This window comes from Mesoplodon densirostris, chromosome X (assembly GCF_025265405.1).
Source record: "Mesoplodon densirostris isolate mMesDen1 chromosome X, mMesDen1 primary haplotype, whole genome shotgun sequence".
NCBI classification, from domain to species: domain Eukaryota; kingdom Metazoa; phylum Chordata; class Mammalia; order Artiodactyla; family Ziphiidae; genus Mesoplodon; species Mesoplodon densirostris.
The window spans coordinates 101,376,424-101,398,784 of NC_082681.1; the positions used below are offsets into that span (position 1 = coordinate 101,376,424).

A 22,361-nucleotide genomic window follows, 5' to 3' on the forward strand; every position below is an offset into this window, starting at 1 on the left:
GAGCTGCATGAGCTGCTTATAAATTTTGGAGATTCATCCTTTGTCAGTTGCTTCATTTGCAAATATTTTCTCCCATTCTGAGGGTTGTCTTTTGATCTTGTTGATGGTTTCCTTTGCTGTGCAAAAGCTTTTAAGTTTCATTAGGTCCCATGTGTTTATTTTTGTTTTTATTTCCATTTCTCTAGGAGGTGGGTCAAAAAGGATCTTGCTGTATTTTATGTCATAGAGTGTTCTGCCTATGTTTTCCTCTAAGAGTTTGATAGTGTCTGGCCTTACATTTAGGTCTTTAACCCATTTTGAGCTTATTTTTGTGTATGGTGTTAGGGAGTGATCTAATCTCATACTTTTACATGTCCCTGTCCAGTTTTCCCAGCACCACTTATTGAAGAGACTGTCCTTTTTCCACTGTACATTACTGCCTCCTTTATCAAAGATAAGGTGACCATATGTGCATGGGTTTATCTCTGGGCTTTTTATCCTGTTCCATTGATCTATCTTTCTGTTTTTGTGCCAGTACCATACTGTCTTGATTACTGTAGCTTTGTAGTATAGTCTGACATCAGGGAGCCTGATTCCTCCAGCTCCATTTTTCGTTCTCAAGATTGCTTTGGCTATTCGGGGTCTTTTGTGTTTCCATACAAATTGTGAAATTTTTTGTTCTAGTTCTGTGAAAAATGCCATTGGTAGTTTGATAGGGATTGCATTGAATCTGTAGATTGCTTTGGGTAGTAGAGTCATTTTCACAATGTTGACTCTTCCAATCCAAGAACATGGTATATCTCTCCATCTATTTGTATCATCTTTAATTTCTTTCATCAGTGTCTTATAATTTTCTGCATACAGGTCTTTTGTCTCCTTAGGTAGGTTTATTCCTAGATATTTTATTCTTTTTGTTGCAGTGGTAAATGGGAGTGTTTCCTTGATTTCACTTTCAGATTTTTCATCATTAGTATATAGGAATGCCAGAGATTTCTGTGCATTAATTTTGTATCCTGCTACTTTACCAAATTCATTGATTAGCTCTAGTAGTTTTCTGGTAGCATCTTTAGGATTCTCTATGTATAGTATCATGTCATCTGCAAACAGTGACAGCTTTACTTCTTCTTTTCCGATTTGGATTCCTTTTATTTCCTTTTCTTCTTTGATTGCTGTGGCTAAAACTTCCAAAACTATGTTGAATAAGAGTGGTGAGAGTGGGCAACCTTGTCTTGTTCCTGATCTTAGTGGAAATGATTTCAGTTTTTCACCATTGAGGACAATGTTGGCTGTGGGTTTGTCATATATGGCCTTTATTATGTTGAGGAAAGTTCCCTCTATGCCTACTTTCTGCAGGGTTTTTATCATAAATGGGTGTTGAATTTTGTCAGAAGCTTTCTCTGCATCTATTGAGATGATAATATGGTTTTTCTCCTTCAATTTGTTAATACGGTGTATCACGTTGATTGATTTGCGTATATTGAAGAATCCTTGCATTCCTGGAATAAACCCCACTTGATCATGGTGTATGATCCTTTTAATGTGCTGTTGGATTCTGTTTGCTAGTATTTTGTTGAGGATTTTTGCATCTATGTTCATCAGTGATATTGGCCTGTAGTTTTCTTTCTTTGTGACATCCTTGCCTGGTTTTGGTATCAAGGTGATGGTGGCCTCATAGAATGAGTTTGGCAGTGTTCCTCCCTCTGCTATATTTTGGAAGAGTTTGAGGATAGGTGTTAGCTCTTCTCTAAATGTTAGATAGAATTGGCCTGTGAAGCCATCTGGTCCTGGGCTTTTGTTTGTTGGAAGATTTTTTTTATCACAGTTTCAATTTCAGTGCTTGTGATTGGTCTGTTCATATTTTCTATTTCTTCCTGATTCAGTCTTGGCAGGTTGTGCATTTCTAAGAATTTGTCCATTTCTTCCAGGTTGTCCATTTTATTGGCATAGAGTTGCTTGTAGTAATCTCTCATGATCTTTTGTATTTCTGCTGTGTCAGTTGTTACTTCTCCTTTTTCATTTCTAATTCTATTGATTTGAGTCTTCTCCCTTTTTTTCTTGATGAGTCTGGCTAATGTTTTATCAATTTTATTTATCTTCTCAAAGAACTAGCTTTTAGTTTTATTGATCTTTGCTATCATTTCCTTCATTTCTTTTTCATTTATTTCTGATCTGATTTTTATGATTTCTTTCCTTCTGCTAACTTTGGGGTGTTTTTGTTCTTCTTTCTCTAATTGCTTTAGGTGCAAGGTTAGGTTGTTTATTCGATATGTTTCCTGTTTCTTAAGGTGGGATTGTATTGCTATAAACTTCCCTCTTAGAACTGCTTTTGCTGCATCCCATAGGTTTTGGGTCATCGTGTCTCCATTGTCATTTGTTTCTAGGTATTTTTTTATTTCCTCTTTGATTTCTTCAGTGATCACTTCGTTATTAAGTAGTGTATTGTTTAGCCTCCATGTGTTTGTATGTTTTACAGCTCTTTTCCTGTAATTGATATCTAGTCTCATAGCATTGTGGTCAGAAAAGATACTTGATACAATTTCAATTTTCTTAAATTTACCCAGGCTTGATTTGTGACCCAAGATATGATCTATCCTGGAGAATGTTCCATGAGCACTTGAGAAAAATGTGTATTCTGTTGTTTTTGGATGGAATGTCCTATAAATATCAGTTAAGTCCATCTTGTTTAATGTATCATTTAAAGCTTGTGTTTCCTTATTTATTTTCATTTTGGATGATCTGTCCATTGGTGTAAGTGGGGTGTTAAAGTCCCCTACTATCAGTGTGTTACTGTCAATTTCCCCTTTTATGGCTGTTAGTATTTGCCTTATGTATTGAGGTGCTCCTATGTTGGGTGCATAAATATTTACAATTGTTATATCTTCTTCTTGGATTGATCCCTTGATCATTATGTAGTGTCTTTCTTTGTCTCTTCTAGTAATCTTTATTTTAAAGTCTATTTTGTCTGATATGAGAATTGCTACTCCAGCTTTCTTTTGGTTTCCATTTGCATGGAATATCTTTTTCCATCCCCTTACTTTCAGTCTGTATGTGTCTCTAGGTCTGAAGTGGGTCTCTTGTAGACAGCAAATATATGGGTCTTGTTTTTGTATCCATTCAGTCAATCTGTGTCTTTTGGTGGGAGCATTTAGTCCATTTACATTTAAGGTAATTATTGATATGTATGTTCCTATTCCCATTTCCTTAATTGTTTTGGGTTCGTTATTGTAGGTATTTTCCTTCTGTTGTGTTTCTTGCCTAGAGAAGTTCCTTTAGCATTTGTTGTAAAGCTGGTTTGGTGGTGCTGAACTCTCTCAGCTTTTGCTTGTCTGTAAACGTTTTAATTTCTCCATCAAATCTGAATGAGTTCCTTGCTGGGTAGAGTAATCTTGGTTGCAGGTTTTTCTCCTTCATCACTTTAAATATGTCCTGCCAGTCCCTTCTGGCTTGCAGAGTTTCTGCTGAAAGATCAGCTGTTAACCTTATGGGGATTCCCTTGTGTGTTATTTGTTGTTTTTCCCTTGCTGCTTTTAATATGTTTTCTTTGTATTTAATTTTTGATAGTTTGATTAATATGTGTCTTGGCGTATTTCTCCTTGGATTTATCCTGTATGGGACTCTCTGTGCCTCCTGGACTTGACTGACTATTTCCTTTCCCATATTAGGGAAGTTTTCAACTGTAATCTCTTCAAATATTTTCTCAGTCCCTTTCTTTTCCTCTTCTTCTTCTGGAACCCATATAATTCGAATGTTGGTGCATTTAATGTTGTCCCAAAGGTCTCTGAGACTGTCCTCAGTTCTTTTCATTCTTTTTTCTTTCATCTGCTCTGCAGTAGTTACTTCCACTATTTTATCTTCCACGTCACTTATCCGTTCTTCTGCCTCAGTTATTCTGCTATTGATCCCATCTAGAGTATTTTTCATTTCATTTATTGTGTTTTTAATCATTGCTTGATTCATCTTTATTTCTTCTAGGTCCTTGTTAACTGTTTCTTGCATTTTGTCTATTCTATTTCCAAGATTTGGGATCATCTTTAGTATCATTATTCTGAATTCTTTTTCAGGTATACTGCCTATTTCCTCTTCATTTGTTAGGTCTGGTGGGTTTTTATCTTGCTTCTTCTGTTGTGTGTTTTTCTGTCTTCTCATTTTGCTTATCTTACTGTGTTTGGGGTCTCCTCTTTGCAGGCTGCAGGTTCGTAGTTCCCGTTGTTTTTGGTGTCTGTTCCCAGTGGCTAAGGTTGTTTCAGTGGGTTGTGTAGGCTTCCTGGTGGAGGGGACTAGTGCCTGTGTTCTGGTGGATGAGGCTGGATCTTGTCTTTCTGGTGGGCAGGTCCACGTCTGGTGGTGTGTTTTGGGGTGTCTGCGGACTTTTTATGATTTTAGGCAGCCTCTCTGCTAATGGGTGGCGTTGTGTTCCTGTCTTGCTAGTTGTTTGGCATAGGGTGTCCAGCACTGTAGCTTGCTGGTCGTTGAGTGAAGCTGGGTGCTGGTGTTGAGATGGAGATCTCTGGAAGATTTTCGCCGTTTGATATTATGTGGAGCTGGGAGGTCTCTTGTGGACCAGTGTCCTGAAGTTGGCTCTCCCACCTCAGAGGCACAGCACTGACTCCTGGCTCCTCAATTTGGGATGATTTGTTGTCTATCCATGTATTCCACAGATGCAGGGTACATCAAGTTGATTGTGGAGCTTTAATCCGCTGCTTCTGAGGCTGCTGGGAGAGATTTCCCTTTCTCTTCTTTTTTCTCACAGTTCCCGGGTCTCAGCTTTGGATTTGGCCCCGCCTCTCCGTGTAGGTTGCTGGAGGGCGTCTGTTCTTCGCTCAGACAGGACAGGGTTAAAGGAGCAGCCGCTTCAGGGACTCTGGCTCACTCAGGTTGTGGGGGAGGGGGGACACCGAGGCGGGGCGAGCCTGCAGCGGCAGAGGCTGGCGTGACGTTGCACCAGCCCGAGGCGCGCCGTGCGTTCTCCCAGGGAAGCCGTCCCTGTGTCCCGGGACCCCGGCAGTGATGGGCTGCACAGGCTCCCCGGAAGCGGGGCGTGGACAGTGACCTTCGCTCGCACACAGGCCTCATGGCGGCAGCAGCAGCCCCAGCGTCCCACGCCCGTCTCTGGCGTCTGCGCTATTAGCCGCGGCTCGCGCCCCTCTCTGTAGCTCCTTTAAGCCGCGCTCTTAATCCCCTCTCCTCGCGCACCAGAAAACAAAGAGGGAAGAAAAAGTCTCTTGTCTCTTCGGCAGGTTCAGACTTTTTCCCGGACTCCCTCCCGTCTAGCTGTGGCGCATTAGCCCCTTCAGGCTGTGTTCACGCTGGCAGCCCCAGTCCTCTCCCTGCGCTCCGACTGAGGCCCGAGACTCAGCTCCCAGCGGCGCCCGCCCTGGCGGGCGAGCAGACAAGCCTCTCAGGCTGGTGAGTGCCAGTTGGCACCGATCCTCCGTGCGGGAATCTCTCCGCTTTGCCCTACCCAGGTATGTGGGGAGTTTCTTGCCTTTTGGGAGGTCTGAGGTCTTCTGCCAGCGTTCAGTAGGTGTTCTGTAGGAGTTGTTCCACGTGTAGCTGTATTTCTGGTGTATCTGTGGGGAGGAAGGTGATCTCCGCGTCTTACTCTTCCGCCATCTTCCCCGGAAGTCCCAGCTGGGATCTTTTCAACCGCAAAATGAATCCAAGTTTAGAAGCACCTAAGGGGTTTTTTTTTTTTTTAAGGCCTTTTGGTTTGTTTGTTTGGTCATTTGTTTTTTGATAAGCTATGCTAAAATTAATAGCACTTAACCATTCTGCACAAAGAAATTTAGTGAGCACAACTGCCATCATGGTTTTGCTTTATAGAAAGCCAGGAAGGGGTCTTGTATAGAAATTAAACGGTGGCATGCTTGTGATTAGCAGTTTACATCCTCTTCCAGTGGAAAATAAACACAGTGTTCAGCATGGATGGATTCCCCACTTCCTTGTTTATAGAGGTGACTGGGTGTCTTTATCAATCATTTCTTTACTGTAAATGTTCCAATTAGAAGCAAAGCTCTTTAGGTTAAATTCACATTGCCCAAGCTTGCCACTAACTTTGCATTTTTTAGCTCTAGGAAATATTTCTTACCCAAACTTTGTATTTGTACAGTGTGCAGTAAATGAAAACAAACAAACACCTCTCCTGGACAGTGTTTTAGCTAATATCAGAGAATACATGAGAGTGAGCAATTGTTGGTCAAAGGATAAGAGAAGAAATATGTGGAAAGCTGTTATGCCTTGGAACTAAAGAATTAAGGAAAGAATACCTTGGAAGGGAATGCTAATATTTCCTCAAGTCTCCAGAATTATTGCCTGGGAGAACAGTATTAAATTACAATTTGTCAAATTAATAACCATAAAAATTAAAAATAGATGACCTAATTTGGTCTCATAAATTATTTTTAAGAACCACTGACTCATGCCAAGGTGTTTCTGCAGTGAAGACTTGGTCCTGCCCTGGTTTCTCCTCTCAGGGGTGAGGGGCTAGCGGCTGCCTAGCCCCTCTGATTCCCCAGGCCCTGACTTAGTCTGCTGAGAAGCAAGAAAAACATCAGCCAGTGTGGTCCAATTACCTTCTAGAGACATATATGAGTACTTTTTTTGGTATGATTCTTGGAATCTATATTTTTATCTATGGACCAAGTACTGAGGAAACAGGAACACTTGGTGGTGGATTAAAGAGGGCTACAAATTCTTTGCCCCTGTCTGCATTAAGAGGTAGAGTTTATTTCCCCTACCATTGTGTCTGAACAGGGCTTGCCACTCTTTAACCAACAGAATGTGGCAGAAGTGACCCTGTGCCAGTTGCAGGCCCTGAGAACTGGCAGCTTCCACTTTGCTCTTGGGCACTTCCTCCATCATTAAGTGAGAAGCCCGAGTGACATGGAGAGGCCATGCGTAGATGCCATGGACAACAGCCCTAGCTGAGCTCTCAGCCAACGGTTGACATCAGATGCCGGCCATCTGTGTGAGTCGTCTTGGTTGTTCCAGCCCAGTTCAACCACCAGATGACTGTAGTCCCAGCTGACAGCAGACAGAGTAGAAGAAGCTCCCAGCTGAGCCAAGTGAACCCACAATAGATAACTGAAACAATTAAGCATTAGCTGCCCCTAATATTTATGGAGCACGGCCAGGCACTGTGCCAAGTGCTGAGTGCTTTGTATTCTCTATCTTATTTAAGCCACCAAGCAACCCCAGGTGAGAGCTATTATTATGATGCCTGCTTGACCAGTGAAGAAATTGAGCTTTGAGCTTCAGAAATGTTAAGTATCTGACAAAGTTAGTGAATACTGTTGCCAGAACTCAAACCCAGGCTTGCAATAAACCATAATGGAAAAGAATACGAAAATGAATATGTATACACACACACACACACATACACATACACACATCCGAATCACTTTGCTGTATACCAGAAACACAACACAACATTGTAAATCAACTATACTTCAATTAAAAAAAATAAATAAACCACAGACCTGATTTCAAAGCATGCCTCTCTGCTGTCCAAATGATCTGCTTTAGTCAGATTAGGCTAAAAGGAATTCCCATAAACTTTACTAGGCAAAAAACATATGGATTTATATGGAAAAAACATATTCAAGCCTCAACTCAATGCTCCAAAGAACACTTAAAAAACCCCTTTTTACTCTGGAACATTTCCAAACATATATACTAGTAGGACAGTGTATGAACCACCATGTACCCATCATGAGGTTTCAACGATTACGAACAGATGACTAATCTTGTTTCATCTACATTCCCAACTACTTTTTTCACCCCACCATGAGATTATCTTAAAGCAAGTCCCAGACATTATGTCTTCTCATCTGTAAATATTTAAGTATGTATCTCTAAAAGATAAAAACTTTTTCCCCCAAGCATAACCCTTATCACAGCTAAAAAATATTGACAGTTTAAAAATATTATTTATATCCAGTCAGTGTTCAAAATCTTCCACCTTATCTCATAGTTATTTGTTTTAATAGTTGGTTTCTTCAAACGAGGAACCAGACAAGGTCCCTCATTGCATGTGGTTAATGTATCTCAAGTCTTTTTGATAGGTTACTTCTTCCTCTTATGTTGTTGCTATTTGTTTGCAGAAAAAAATGGACACGTGCCCTGGCAAATTTCCTACAGTCAGTATTTGGCTGATTGTATCCATGTCTCCAGTGTCATTTAATATGTTCCTTTAAACCCTGTGTTTCCTATAAAGTGGCAGTTAGGTTTACAGGCTTGATCAAATTCAGGTTTGATTTTACTGGCAAGAATACTTCATAGTATCCAGTCTTATATTTAGGTCTTTAATCCATTTTGAGTTTATTTTTTTGTATGGTGTTAGGGAATGTTCTAATAAATGAACTTATATACAAAACAGAAATAGACCCACAGACATAGGAAACAAACTTATGGTTACCAAAGGGGAAAGGGTGAGGGAGGGATAAATTAGGAGTTTGGGATTAGCATATGCACACTACTATGTATAAAATAGGTAACCAAAAAGGACCTACTGTACAGCACAGGAAGCTACACTCAATATTTTGTAATAACCTATAAGGAAAACAAATCTGGAAAAAAAATATATGTGAATCACTTTGCTGTACACCTGAAACACAAAACATTGTAAATCAACTATATTTCAATTAAAATAATATTTTGTAAGTAGTACTGTGTACTTCCTTTTGCACCATATCAGGAGGCCTGTAACGTCTGGCTGTCCCATTTTTAGTGATGCTAAGATTAATCATCAGATTCTGGTGGTGTTAGTCCGTCCCTCTTTTAAAGTTTCCATCAGCCTTTCACCTGATGGAAAACATTGCCTTGATCCATTATTTCATTAGGGCTTACAGATTTTTGAGAGTCTAATTGTCATTTCTTCTGCCTTTATTAGTGGGAATTTTTCTGTAATAAACAACTTTCTTTTATCAACTGTTTGGATACCCTGAAGTACAGTTCATATAAGAAAGGCAGGATAAGTGCTTGATTCCTTACCTTTATTCACCAATATTGTCTAAAGATGACCAAAGAGCTTTTTTAAAAAATCATTACGAGCCTATGGATTTTTAGCATATGTCATGTATTTCAATTCATTACATTCATTTTTTAATTCCTCACTTTTAACCATTTCATTGAGATTATAATTCACATACCATACAATTCACCCATTTAAAATGCACAATTCAATGTTTTTTAGTATATTCACAGAGTTGTGCAATCATTACCATAATATAATTTTAGAACATTTTCATTCTGCCAAAAAGAAACCCTATACCCATTAGCAGTTGCTCCCCAGCCTGCCTAAGGCTCCAACAACCCTACGCAACCACTGATCTACTTTCTGTTTCTATTGATTTGCCTATTCTCGACATTTCATTTACATGGAATTGCACCACATGTGGCCTTTGGCTTCTTTCCCTGAGTATAATGTTTTCAAGGTTAATCTATGCTGTAGCATGTGTCAGTACATTTTAACACCAAAATATATTCCATTGTATGGATGAACCATATTTGTTTACTCATCATCAGTTGATGGACCTTTGGGTTTGTAGAGGGTTGAATGGTGGCCTCCAAAAAGATATGTCCATCTTGACCCCTGAAACCTGTGAACATGACCTTACTTGGAAAAAGCTTCTTTGCAGATGTAATTAAGTTAGGGATCTCAAGATGAGATCATCCTAGTGTGCCCTAAATCCAGTGACAAATATCCTTATAAGAGACATAGAGGAGAGAGAGAGAGAGAGAGAGAGAGAGAGAGAGAGAGAAGGAGGAGACATGTAAAGATCAAGGCAGAGATTGGATTGATGGGGTCACAGTAAGCCAAGGAACCACTGGAGACACCAAAAGCTGAAAGAGGCAAGGAAGGATTCTGCCCTAGAAACTTCAGAGGGAGCACAGCCCTACCAGCACTTTGATTTCAGACTTCTGGCTTCCAGAACTGTGAGAGAATAAATTTCTGTTGTGTTTAGCCACCCAGTTTGTGGTGATTTGTTACTGCAGCCTTAGGAAACAAATACAAGGTTATTTTCACTTTTTGGCTATTATGAATAATGTTGCAATGAACATTCACACACAAGTTTTTGTGCAGACGTATGTTTTCATTTCTCTTGGGTATATACCTAGGAGTGGAATTGCTGGATCATATGGTAACTATATGTTTAACATTTTGAGCAACTACCAAATTGTTTTCCAAAGCAGCTGCACCATTTTACATTCCCACCAACAACGTATAAGGGTCTCAATTTCTCCACATCGTCACCAACACTTATTATCATGTGTATTTTTGATTATAGCTAGCCTATTGGGTGGAAAGTGGTATCTCATTGTGGTTTTGATTTGCATTTTTCTAATGACTAATGATATTGAGCATCTTTTCACGTTCTTCCCCCACCCCAGTTTTGAGGTATCTTTTCAACATTTTTATTGGTGTGTACATCTTCTTTTGAGAAATGTCTACTCAGATCCTCTAGAGTTTGGACATTTCTGGCCACCACTGGCTTCAATATGGCTGCCCCCAGGGAAAGGCGAGGCTAATGTGAAAGTGCAGACCCTAACTGCCTCCTTGCATGGATAGTAGTGCAGCATTCAAGAGATGGAAGGTGCAAGTGTCTGAGCAAAGTGGGCCTCAGCCAGAAAGGCAGTGTGGACGAGGATGTGGTAGAGCTTGTGCAGCCCTTGACTGGGCGAGAACAGTTTTTCACCGCCAGTTCCTGCGCTGGCAGCATCATCCTCCTAGATGGGGGTATAAATGGTTTTGAGGTTCAGAAACAAAACCGTTGCTGGCTACTGGTTACACACAAACTGTGCGTGAAAGATGATGTGATTGTAGCCCTAAAGAAAGCGAATGGTGGTGCCATTTTGAAATTTGAACCACTTGTTCTTCATGTGCAGTGTCAACAGTTGCAGGATGCACAGATTCTGGTAAAATTTTGTGATTATACTTGAATTTATAGCATTCAGTGGCAATAGATTCTGCTTTCAGGAACTCTGGCATAATAGTGGGAAAGAGAGGAAAGACTGTGTTGGCTGTCCGGAGCACACATGGCTTAGAAGTTCCATTAAGCCATAAAGGAAAACTGATGGTGATGGAGGAATATATCGACTTCCTGTTAAAGATAAGCAAATCAAAAAATGGAGAAAAGCAAGAAGAGAATTGAAAGGTTTTCTGCCTATAATATGCTTTGTAAAAAGAAACTATTTCTACTACCTCACATCCCAAAGAGAAAATCAAAGAGAAAAATAACTCATCATATACTCGTAAGAAAAAAAGAAACCCAGAAAAAGCACATGGCAAATGTATTACTGAAGAAAATGATAAATAACTTGAAAATGATGATCATGATGATCCAGGAATCAGGGTTACTGTCTTCCCTGAAGATTGCTGAGATTTGGTTCCAAAGTGTCTTGGTAGAATAATGTTTCTAATAGATTTTATAAAGTTGCTCTATATAAGAGTATTTTAGTCTGTTGAGTGTATCAGCCTGTCAGAAAAGCAAGATTTAATTTTTTTTCTATATTTTAGAGAAACCCTTAGCTTTTAAAAATACCTGTGTATAATATTTGCTCTTAAATACCATCTTTTTTTAGTCACATAGTCATTGAAAAAATAAAATTATGATTTTTAATGCCAAAAAAAAGATCCTCTGCTCATTTTTAGGTTGGGTTGTCTTTTTATTATTGAGTTTTAAGAGTTTTTTTTTTAAAAAAAACATATTCTGGATATAAGTCCCTTCTTAAGGATATATTTGCAAAATTTCCTTTTGTCCTTTGTCTTCTCACTTTTTTTGATAGTATTGTTTGCAGCACAAAAGATTTTAGTTTTGGTATAGTTTAATTTATCTCTTCTGTTGTTGTTGCTTGTGCTTTTGGTGTTGTATCTAAGAATCCATTGCCTAACCCTAGGTCATGAAGATTTACTCCTATATTTTCTTCTAAGAGTTTTATAGATTAAACTCTTACATTTAGGTCTTTAATCCATTTTGAGTTAATTTTTTGTGTATGTTGTGAGGTAAGTGTCCAACTTCATCCTTTTGCAAGTGGATATCTAGGTGTCCCAGCACCACTTCTTCTTATAAAAATTTTTAAAAATTTTATTGAAGTATAGTTGATTTACAATGTTTTAGGTGCACAGCAAAGTGATTCAGATATATATATTATTTTTCAGATTCTTTTCCATTATAGGTTATTATAAGATATTGAATGTAATTCCCTGTTGTTTCCAGATATTGAGTACAGTTCCCTGCTGTTTATCTATTTTATATATCTGTTAATCCCAAATTCAACATTTATCCCTCCCCCCTTTCCCCGTTGGTAACCATAAGTTTGTTTTCTATGTCTGTGAGTCTATTTCTGTTTTGTAAATAAGTTCATTAGTATCATTTTTTAACATTCCACATATAAGTGATTTCATATGGTATTTGTCTTTGACTTACTTCACTTTGTATGATAACCTCTAGGTCCATCCATGTTGCTGCAAATGGCATTATTTCATTCTTTTATGTAGCTGAGTAATATTCCATTGTATATATGTATCACATCTTCTTTATCCATTCTTCTGTCAATGGACATTTAGGTTGCTTCCATGTCTTTGCTATTGTAAATAGTACTGCTATGAACACTGGGGCCAGCACCATTTCTTGAAAAGACTCTTCATTTCCCATTAAATAGTCTTGGCACGCTTGTTGAAAATTGTTTGACTGTAAGTGAATGGGTTTATTTCTGGATTCTCAGTTCTATTGCATTGATCTATATGTCTGTCTTTATTCCAGTGTGACACTGTCTTGATTATAACAGTTTTGTAGTAAATTTTGAAATCAGGAAATGTGAGTCTTCTAACTTTGTTCTTCTTTTTCAAGGTTTTGGCTATTGTGGGTCTCTTAGATTTCCATATGAATTTTAGGATTAGCTTGTCAATTACTGCAAAAAAGCAAGCTGGGATTTTGATAGGTATTGCACTGGATCTGTAGATCACTTTGGGAAGTATTACTACCTTACCCATAAACATGTGATAAGTTTTCATTTATTTAAATCTTTAATCTTTCAACAATGTTTTGTAATTTTCAGTGTATAAGTTTTACACTTCTTTTGTTAAATTTATTCCTAAGTTTTATTTGATGCTGTCATAAATGGAATTGTTTATTTTCAGAGTGTTTATTGCTAGTGTATAGACGTACAGTTGGTTTTTGTTTATTGATCTTGTATCCTGCAGTCTTGCTGAACTATTAGTTCTAATAGTTTTTTAGGGGATTTCTGAGGATTTTCTATTTACGAGATCATGTCATGTGCAAATAGAGATATTTTTACTTTTTCCTTTCCCATCTAGATGGCTCTTACTTCTTTTTCTTGCCAAATTGTCCGGGATAGAACCTCCAGTACAATGTTGAATGGAAGTGTCAGGAGCAGACCTTCTTATCTTATTCCTGACTTTAGGATCATTGTTCTTTTTAATGTTCAAATTGTTCCATCTTTAGCAAGTAGAACCCCTTAAAATTGATTACTGTGCCCTTTTGACATCAATAATATTTGATAGCTTCCATGTTTTGTTTTAATAGCTTATCTTGTATATATCCTGGTCCAGGGAGTCCTAGTTATTTTTACTGGATAAAGGCATTGAGAAACCAGTCTGGGTACTAGGAGTACTCGTTGCCCCTGAGTTGATCATTGCCTTTTCAGTGGACAGAGCTGGGAAGTTTGTTCTTTTTAGAAAGATAAAAATAAAATTCACAGATTCATACTGGCATCTCCAATTCAAAATTAAGGTTACATGGCTTTTACATCAGTTCCCTGAATTTATATTTGTATCTCTTTTCTATTAGGCTGAGAATATTAGTTCCTAATGACATTAAAATAGTTACTTATCTGCTTTATCCTAATATGTGTGTATGAGTGTATATATTTATGTGTGTTTATATGTATATATATATATATCATACACACTAATAGTTTTAAAAAACAATAGTAGAATCATCACTAAAAGTTTAAAATTTTCTAAAATTTCTTTTGTCTATAGGATATATCGCACAAGAGATGTACGGTCAACACTATATATTTTAAATTATTTGACATAATTTAAAAATTTTAATTGAGGTATAATTGACATATAACATTATATATGTTTCAGATGTACAGATTTGATATTTGTATGTATTGTGAAATGACCATCACAATAAGTCTCATTAACATCTGTCACCATACATAGTTACAAACATTTTTTTTCTTGTGATGAGGACTTTTAAGATCTGCTCTCTTGGCAACTTTCAAATATGCTATACAGTATTATTAACTGTAGTCACCATGTTTTACATTACATCCCCATGATTTAATTATTTTATAGCTGGAAGTTTGTACCTTTTGACACCCTTCACTCACTTCTCTCACCCCTAGCCTCCATCCCCCACCTCTGGCAATCACCAATCTCTTATCTGTATTTATGAGCTCGGTTTGTTGTTGTGTTGTTTCTAAATTCCACATGTAAGTGAGATCATACAGCGTTTGGCTTTCTCTGTCTGATTTATTTCACTTAGTATAATGCCCTCTAGGTCCATCCATGTTGTTGCAAATAGCAGGATTTCATTCTCTTTTTATGGCTAAATAGTATTCCATCGTATGTGTGTGTATGTGTGTGTGTGATCAACACACATACAACATTAACTTCTGATCAACTCGCTATTCATCAGAGATTCCCATGACCCCCTCCTTAGGTTTGATTAATTTGTTGGAACAGCTCACAGAACTCAGGAAACCTGTTTACTCACTAGATTACAGGTTTACTACAAAGGATATTAAAGGATATGAATCAACAGTCAGATAAAGAAATACACAGGACGAGGTCCTGACCAAGGGAGCTTCTGTCCTCGTGGAGTTTGGGGCCCAGCGTGGGGCACACGGAAGCATTCTGGTTGCCCAACCTGGAAGCTCTCCAAACCCCCTCCTTTTGGGTTTTTTTTGGAGGCTTCATTAGATACGCATGATTGATTAACGCATTGGCTATTGGCAGTTGAGTCAGCATCCAGCCCCTCTCCCCTGCCTGGAAATCAGGTGGTGGGACTGAAAGTTCCACCCCCTCTATTCTTGGTTGGTTTCCCTAGTAGCCCCCATCTTTAGGTGCTCTCCAAAGTCACCTCATTAACATGAACCCAGTTGTGGTAGAAAGGGGCTTGTTGTGAATAACAAGACACCCATTGCACCTTAATGTCTCTGAAGGGAACTGAGGGCAAGAGAACAAATATTTTAATGAAAGATGTTCCTATTGTTCTTATTGCTCAGGAAATTCCAAGGGTTTGGGTAACTATGAGTGAGGAACTGTGGATGAAGACCAAATATATGTGAGAAATGTATTCTGGTCATCTGAATGACCAAATCTCTGTATTTCTTATAAATCATAGTATTGTAGAAACCAACATCAAGTCTAAGCTCTTCAAGATGTTCTCTGTGCTCCCTCACCAAAGCCACAGCACAGCAAAGGTATAGCAGCACATAACCCAGCGCCACAAATTTGCTCACGTGGACTTTTCCTTTGTCAAAAAATACAACGATTGGCTGAGTTAAAGTTCCTCTTTTCCTTATATATCGATCAATGATTTCAGATTTAAGTGGCTTAATCATTACCTTAAGAAACCTAACATTTCTGGCATTTTTCTTTAGGATAATTCATACGTGAAATTTAAATTTTCCCTTCCTTGGTCAATGTATCAGTTAGGATTAGATTCCACAGCATGTAACAGAAACCCAGAGTACAGTGGCTTAAACATGATAGGGTTTTTTTTTTCTCCCATGAATGGAGTTCCGGAGTAGGCATCCAGGGCTGATATGGCAGCTCTACACACATCTAGGACCCAGGACCCTTCTTTCTGCTATATTTGGTACATGGCTCCCATCATCAAGATTGCTTCACAGTCCATGATGGGTGTTGCAACTCAGCCATTATATACACACATTCAAGGCCATAGGCAGGAGGAAAGGGCAAGTGCAAAAGGTTAAATCACTTGCATTAGTCAGTTTTCTTTACAAAGCTTTCTCAGAAGTCTCACGCCATGACTTTTGCTTTCACCCTATCAGCCATCAATATCTGCAGGGAAAGCTGGAAAAGTATTGTTTTAAAGCTAAGCGCATTGCCACCCCCAGTAATATAGGGTTTCTGTTCATAACAAGGAAGGGGAGACTGAACAGTGGATAGGCAACTAGCAATCTGTGCCACAGTCTGTCCATCTCAATAATTGTAATTTTGTGAATTGCTTGGTGCACACTGTGAACACTGCCACTTTAAGACAACAGGGCCCTTCCATAGGGTCCCCTCACAGGGGAGGGCTTTCCACAGCACTTTGTCCAAAGCCATCCCGGATGCATCCTATTTTCTGCTACCTTGCTTCTTGCCAGCGCTGTGACCCTACTGCCTCTTCTCTTGCTTGGATTTGGTGACTCATACACTGATGCCACTCGGGGCTCCTGCTTGTGCCACTCAGCCTGGTGACCTTCCCCTCATTTCTGATCTTAACTCCTATCCCATTTCCAACTTTACCATTCCCAGGTGGTCCCTGACCCCTTCAAACATCCAGCCTTTCATAAGGAATAAGTTCCAGTTCTAATGGCTGACAGTTACCATATCCATCTATGTGTTTATCTGTGAAATCGTAGCCCCCAAATGTTGTGGAATGTTTAATAACTCAGGGTAAATTGCTTCGTGGAAAGAGCACCAAACTAGCAGGCAGGAAACATGGGTTCTACAACTTCATTCTTTTTTTTTTTTTTTTTTCTTTTGTGGTACGCGGGCCTCTCACTGCTGTGGCATACTGATGTCTCCAAGTGTAATCCAGTACCACAAGGATTATTCTAGCCTTCTCCTCTTGCTTGTCTGGAACCTTCCCCTCTAACGGTGAGAAACCTGGCTTCCATGATCTGCCATCTATTTGCTTAATTGCTCATGTCCAGGACACACGTACAGCAGCATTAGAATTGTTAACCTCTACCCTCCATGGGAAACCACTTTATCAACCAGAATGTGCTGCTTATATACAGTTTCTTTTGTTTTTAGTCTTACAGTATCCACTCCTTTCCAAAGTTATTTAGGAACTTACCATTTTTCCCACCCCCTTCAGTGAAGTTATTTCATACATTTGTAATGTAGTTAGATTCTTTTGTCACAGTCTGTATTCCATCTTGGGATCCCTTGACCTCCTAAATGACTTTTAAAATAAAGTCATTAAGCTCCCTCTGTATGCTATAAAGTTCTATGGTTTTTTTTTTTTTTTTTGAGAATTTGTCATAAGATTTATTTCCCCAGATGGGAAATGTTTTTACAGAGGTATTCATCATAATCTTGTTTGTAAGAGCAAAACATTTTTGAAAAAAATATCCATTAATAGCGAAACAGATTTTGATGCATTTATGTAATGGAATATTACGCAGATAAAAATATGGAATGCTTCACGAATTTGCATGTCATCCTTGCACAGGGGCCATGCTGATCTTCTCTGTATCATTCCAATTTTAGTATATGTGCTGTCGAAGCAAGCACAGTTCTATGGGTTTTGACAAATGCATAGCATCATGTATCCGCCAGTACAGTATCGCACAAAATAGTTTCACTGACGTAAAAATCCCCTGTGCTTTACTTGTTCAACCCTCCCCCTTCCTCAAATCCCTGGCAACCGCTGATCTACTTACTATCTCCACAGTTTTGCCTTCTCCAGAATGTCATATAAATGGAACCATACAATATGTAGCCTTTTCAGACTGGGTACTTGAACTTAGCAATATGCATTTAAGATTCATCCATATTTTTTGCGTGGTTTGATAGCACATTCCTTTTTATCACTGAAGGACCTCTTAGTTGCCCCACTTTTTGGTGATTATAAATAAAGCTGCTATTAACATTTGCATGCAGGTTTTTATGTGGACATAACTTTTAAATCAGTTGGGTAAATACCTAGAAGCACAACTGCTATATTGTGTGGTAAGACTACGTTTAGCTTTATAAGAAATTGCCAAATAGTCTTCCAAAGTGGCTAGAATTTCTGTTGTTCCACATCCTTGCCAGCAATTGGTGTTGACATATTTGTGGATTTTAGGATTCTAATAGGTGTTTATTGGTATCCTATTGTTAAATATAATCTTTGGTAGATTCTTTGGCATTATTTCTCCTACTCTGACATTTTATATTACCTTCCTCTTGGGGACTTACATCTGGGCTTTTTGGTATCATTTATGTCATAAGCTCCTCACTTTCTCCACATTTCTTGGTAGAAAAAGAGCTAGCTGTGGCCTTGGAGACAGCTTTAAGTGCATTGCTGATATGGATGCTATATCATTGCTCTGTAATGAAATGGGGTGTCTAAAACTAGTACTTCCTCACTCACATCCTTCAAACAGCACAGTTTTGAAGGTGTAATTCCAAGTTTTTGCTGGCAATTGACTGGCCTGAGCTGTGATGCCCAGAGAACAAAATTGCTCCAGAAACTAAAATATGGTTGGCGTAAAACAACTTCTGAGCCCTTTCCTATTCATTTCTTCCAGGAATTCAAAACTCTGTCTTGACCCAAACTCATGATACAAGTCAGTAGCCCCCTGCCCACATGTAGCTGGGCAAATGCTTGGTGCTTAGGTGAACTCTGAGGCCTCACCAGTTCTCCTGTCATCTTTCTTTCTGACCAGCTGTCCACATCCACATGGCAGTCTGGGTACCACTTAGTTATATTTTTATTATAAAATAAAACACAGAAATGCACACAAAACAAATGTATAGATTAGTGACTTAGTATAAGGTTACACCTTCATAACTACCATCCAGGTGAAGAAGTAGTACTTTGCCAGCCACTCCATGCCCACGATCCTGATTTTTATAGTAATACTTTCCTCACACTTCTTTATGGCTTCATTATGCAAGTGTGCATCCTTAGACACTCTAGTTTAGACTTGCTCATTAAAAAAGTATTGATTCATCTTTTAAACCTCTTTTAATCTACAGGTCCCCTCTTCATCGCTTTCTTTTCCTTATATGTTACCTATTGAAGAACATGGACAATTTGACCTATAGAGTTTCCCACAATTTGAATTTTGTTGATGACACATTCATGGTGCATTTCAACATGTATCCTGTCCCCAGCTTTTCCTGAAAATAGTCACCTGAATTCAGAGGTTTGACCAGACTTAAGCTGGATTTCTTTTGCAAGACTATAAGCAGTGCTGAGGTCTTTCATCAGGAGATACACAGCATCTGATTGTGTCTCTTTTTGCAACATTAGCACCTGTTGATTCTCATTGTCTGAATCAGTTACTTCATTGAGAGTTGCAAAATAGTGATAATCTAATTCTGTCATTTTATTTGCATTTATTAGTTGGTTGGAATAACTTTACAAAGAAATGCTTCCATGATGTACTATTTGGTTACCTAGTGGTACCATTTCTATAGGAAAAGCAGGATATACATTTGATTCTTTCCCTTTATTTTTCAGATGATTTTTAGATTTCATTTTTAGTTTCCAGGTGGTGAATTTGTTCCCTGATATCCTCCAAAGTGGCTAGTTTTAAAATATCACTATAAATTAAAATATTTAAACATACTTTATGGGTTTTAATCCATTACATTAAAAAAATTGTGGTCAAATACACATAACATAAAATTTACCATTTTAGCCATGGTTAAGAGTACAGTTCTGTGACATTAAGTCTCCATTGCATTCTTCTACTTATTGACGCTCAAACTGTCTCATCTGTTCCATTTTTAAAAAAAAACTTTATTTCTTAGTCCAGAACCTTTTTTTTTTCACACAGAGCCTTTTGAATGAAATTAGGAGAACCCTATTCTCAAATTTGCTTTTCTCTTACGTCCCTACTTTCCAATCAGCCCAAGCAAACGTGAGCCAAAGTGAGAAGTGAAACACCCCACTGCACAGATGCTGTCTGCAGTGTCACAAGTTATGACTCACGTTTAGCCTGGAGATTGTCACCAGAGTCAGCAGGAGGAGACAGGCTAAGTGTGCCAAGGTTGAGGTTTTAAAATTAATGCAGTTTAAATATTGATGATGCTTAAATCTGAGCTGAATCTCTCCTATCCTGCATATATGCTTTGTTAAAATTCATCACTGGATTTTTAATGTATGAAAATGTTTGAGTTGCAAATACTTGAACATTTTTTTAAATTGGAAAATATGTGCACATAGAGCTTTCCCTTTTGAACTTTAACCCAGACTTCAGCAGCTGAATAGACAGCTGCAGAAAACTTGCACAATACAGTTGAATGGACAAGTTGTCCTAACCTTTATCCATTTCTCCCCTTTGAGTCAATTGATTCCCTATTTTTATTTCCCCCTGTCTTCCTTCTGGGCTTGCCTACTCAGTTGGACAAATAGTTGGGAATCCAACCTATAAGTGTAGAGGGAAGCATTACGAGTTTCTTTTCTAAAGTCTATAGGAAAAATTTCCATAAAGAAATCAAAGCTCATAATGAAATGAATTTCAGAAAAATAAGAGCCCTTGTATAACTGTGCTGGGAATAAGGAAACCCTGCATCAGGCACCATCCCAAAATGCTTTAAAAATTACAATACACCCAAGTACCCCAATGCTGTGAAACCACTGTCTTAAGAAGTACTGGACAATGACAGGAGATTGATGACCATGTCAAGTAAAATGGTATTTCCAAGACTATTTATTAAAAACAAAGGATAAATAAAAATGAATAGTTCATTCATTTGACAAGTATTTCTGAAGTGCCAATTAAATAAAAGCCCTGTGCCCAGCACTGGGAATATGACTGTGAAAGATCCTCATGGATCCAATGGTTGCAAGGCAGAAACTACTGATGTCAAGAATTGTGAAGGTTCTAAAATGAATAAAGCAAATGTGGTGTATACACACACACACACACACACACACACACACACATACACATACACAAGGGGATACTATTCAGCCATAAAAAAGAAGGAAATCTTGCCATTTGTGACAACATGGATGGACCTTGAGGGCATTATGCTAAGTGAAATAAGTCAGAGAAAGACAAATAATGTATGATATCACTTATATGTAGAATCTAAACGATAACAACAATGACAACAACAAACCCCACAAAAAAAACCCAAACTCATAGAAAAAGAGATCAGATTCTGGTTGCCAGAGACATGGGTGGGGGCAGGGGGAATTAGATGAAAGTGGTCAAAAGGTACAAACTTCCAGTTCTAAGGTAAATAAGTACTAGGGATGTAATGTACAACATGATGACTATAGTTAACACTGCTGTACGGTATATTTCTAAGTTGCTAAGAGAGTAGATCTTAAATGTTCTCATCACGAAGGAAAATTTGTTTTTGTAATTATGTAAGGTGATAGATGTTGATTAAACTTATTGTGGTAATCATTTCACAGTATATGCAAGTCAAGTCATTATGCTGTACACTGTAAACTTACATAGCACTGTATGTCACATCTCAATAAAACTGAAAAAGAATAAACACTTTTATTTTTAAAATAAACTGTGAAGGATCTTGAGATTCTACCCCATTAACTTGCCAGTTTCCTGGATGCTGGCAAGAGACATGTGACTTCTGGGTCAAAGGTAAAGGATTTTATTACTTATGGTTCAGCAAGCAGACTTGCTCCCCAAGTCTGATATGGCTGATGTGGATGGGCTCAGATGGATGCCTGCACACACAGTGGACGGCGGTTACAGGAGAATAACTCTAAGGTTAGGGAATTGAATCTTTTATAATAGATGGTACGTAAATAAGCTTGCCCTTTGCTGTGGAGGGAGATACCACCTCTGTCTTCCAAGCCTCTTAGCTATACAAACATCCATGAAAAGACAGTCCGGAACAAGCCAAGGCCAGTCTAGATCAGCCAACAGGCAATTACTCACAGGCGTGTGGATGAGCCTTGCCAAGACCTGCAGGGTTGCCTAGCTGGCCTCTGGCTGACCCCAGACATGTGAGCAATGAACACTGTTGTATATCACTGAGGTTCTGTGGTTCCTTGTTAAACAGTATTATTGTAGCAATAAACAACTGATACCATCCCCAATGGCTTCTTAATTCCAAAATCTAATTTATGTTCCCACTGTAGCCAGAGCTCTCCTTCTGAAATACAGATCTTATTAGAGCACTTTCCTGTCGAAAAGCCTTCAACTACCAACTGCAACCCAGATATGGAATCCAAAGTCCTTGCTCGTCTGGTTCCCATTTTCATTTCCAATTTCATCCTTTACCTCTCTTCCCCCTGCCATCCTCCTTCTTGCTTTTGGCATTCCACTCACATAGGCCACAAAATGTCTCTGCACTTAAAAAAAAATTCTTTAGAGTACTTTTTAAAATTATAAAAGTTAGTTACTCATTTTAGTAAACCTGAGAAGTACAGAAAAGAACAAAGAGCAACCTTCCCCCCAGGACTTTTTGCATA

At 38.5% G+C, this 22,361-nt stretch overlaps 1 non-coding gene and 1 pseudogene across 1 annotated transcript; one reads left to right on the forward strand and one right to left on the reverse strand.

Annotated features, from left to right (window-relative positions):
* The first annotated feature begins 10,541 nt into the window (after positions 1-10,541).
* On the forward strand, positions 10,542-11,281 carry LOC132481718 (tRNA wybutosine-synthesizing protein 3 homolog; annotated as a pseudogene).
* A 6,100-nt stretch (positions 11,282-17,381) lies between these two features.
* Positions 17,382-17,488, reverse strand: LOC132482825 (U6 spliceosomal RNA). Its single transcript, XR_009530989.1, has one exon. It is a non-coding gene; the product is annotated as a U6 spliceosomal RNA (small nuclear RNA).
* Between the last annotated feature and the right edge of the window lie 4,873 nt (positions 17,489-22,361).